Genomic DNA, 2,199 nt, shown 5'->3' on the forward strand with positions numbered 1-2,199 from the left:
GTTACAAAATGATTAAAGTTCAAATTGCTCCCGCTATAGCTATTTGCAGCCGAGGAAAAACATCTGAAGCCCATACCGAGTTCACCAGTTTTCCTCTCCTCTTCTGGCTTATAGAAATATTTCCTTTAACCCTCATTTCTAGGCAAAGGCACAGAAAGTAAGACTCAAATACTCATGACGTCTTAAGCACTCTTTGGCAGTTCATCCAAAAAGATAATTAAAAAAGACAAACACTCATAATTTAAGAATTCCCAGCACGTTCAAATAATAAATTAACATTCCAACTGCACACTAAGAACAGCAATAGCATTTATTTGCTTCTAATATGTATTATGCAAGATTTCACTGGTTGTGTTGCTCTGTTGCTACCAGCACACCTCCCTCCCTCAATACAACACCTAAGCTGACTCTAGGCCGCATTCTGCTCCTGCTGCCAGTTCCAACATCCAGCAAGAAGAGCATACAAACCACTGTTTTACATCACATACAACATAAACAAAAAGCTTTGAAGCAACAGCCATCTCTGAAATTTTGGCATATGCATGATTTTGGGAGCATGTACACCGTATTGAAAAATGTGTTCAGAATCCCCACATGACGAGATCAATAAAAAAAGAAATACTAAGTATTTCTATTATTGCCTATTCTATCATTTTCATAGTAAAGCTATGCACACAACTTCTGAAAACCACATTTAAAAGTTTCCAAAGTGAAAAACAGACTTTACATTCTAATTTTAAATAAATTATTAGAAATGGCCCAGGAACAAAGTATAATATGGAGATGGCAGAAAAAAAATTGAAGGTGAGAAAAGAGCAATAATGTGCTGTCATGATACAGGTCTCCATCTATCTGTGTTTCCTAGGACTGACAATATGATACCAGGCTTCCTGAAACTGACCTTATGCCAACAGTTTGACAACTGAAAAATAAGAGCTACGACCCCAGCATGGTTTAATATAATACTAATAAAGATTCAGGGTGAACAGATCCTCTTTCTTCAATGCATACTGCTACATGAAACACACAGCAGCTCTTGGGAATCAGCAAGCACACAAGAGGGAATGACACACTCTTCCTATTACTTAATATAGTAATCCATCTACCAAAAAAAGTCTGCCACACTTCTGTTCCTTATATAGCCACTCCAAGGTAAATAGGTATCCAAGTCCCAAACAGAAGATATGAATTAGAGAAAACAGTTCATAAGAGTACATTCACACACTGTCTCCTTGCACACGTAGAAATCAGCAGCCTCTGAAGTCTTCCTTAAACTGTTTAAACAAAACATGCCAAAAAGTTGGTCCTATTCCAAAACCCTGCAACCTCAAATAATACTGTTATATAATATTCACCATGTATTTCTTAAAGGCTTTATCAAACTGCCTTTAGTCCAGCATCTTCATCCCTAGTAAACCTGTTTCTCTCTCCCAGCCCTTCCAAAAGAAGTAATTTCTTACCACAGGAGGCTGTGGGAAAATATCCGGTTTCACATCCATAAAACCCAGCTGACTGCCTTCAAGAGCTGCACAAGCTGTCACAAGGGTACTGCCAGGATGGTGCTGTGGCATGACTCAGGACGAGACAGAGAGTGACAGTGGATCTCATCAGACAGGTACAAGAAAAGGATCTGCACTCCAGTCACATCCCTGCACTTCTACCTCACAGCCAGCACACGCAGCCACAGAGTGAGGACAGAGTACTGCTCTAGGAGGCTTTTTCAGGAAGCAAGCAGATTTGTGTCTACAGATTTTTCCAAGTAACTCCTTTTTACATGTGATATGCACAGTGAATTCATCTGCAGCCCATGTTTTAATGTACGTGAGTTCACCAAATCCAAAACACATGCAACTATACTCTAACAGAGGATGCATGAAGCAGTCACGCACATGCCTCCTTGTTTCACCAGAAATCAGAAGCCTGTGCACAAAGGTGTTTGTTTCACCTACACTAAGCATTTGTATCAAGTAATATAACAGTAAATCAAGCACCAACCCTGCATTTTATTTAAGCACTTAAGAGATTATGATGAAAACCAACATAACTGATTAGGATTTTATCAGATTTCCCTAAGTCAGGCATTCAGGCCGGTTTGATGTTTTGCTGGAGGTTCCCAGACTTGCTCTGTTCACACTACACTCAGCTCTTTCTGTTTGTGCTCCAGCCCACATGGAAATCATGCTCCCATGGCTGATACCA

Source organism: Corvus brachyrhynchos, unplaced genomic scaffold, assembly GCF_000691975.1.
Source record: "Corvus brachyrhynchos isolate BGI_N302 unplaced genomic scaffold, ASM69197v1 scaffold26, whole genome shotgun sequence".
NCBI classification, from domain to species: domain Eukaryota; kingdom Metazoa; phylum Chordata; class Aves; order Passeriformes; family Corvidae; genus Corvus; species Corvus brachyrhynchos.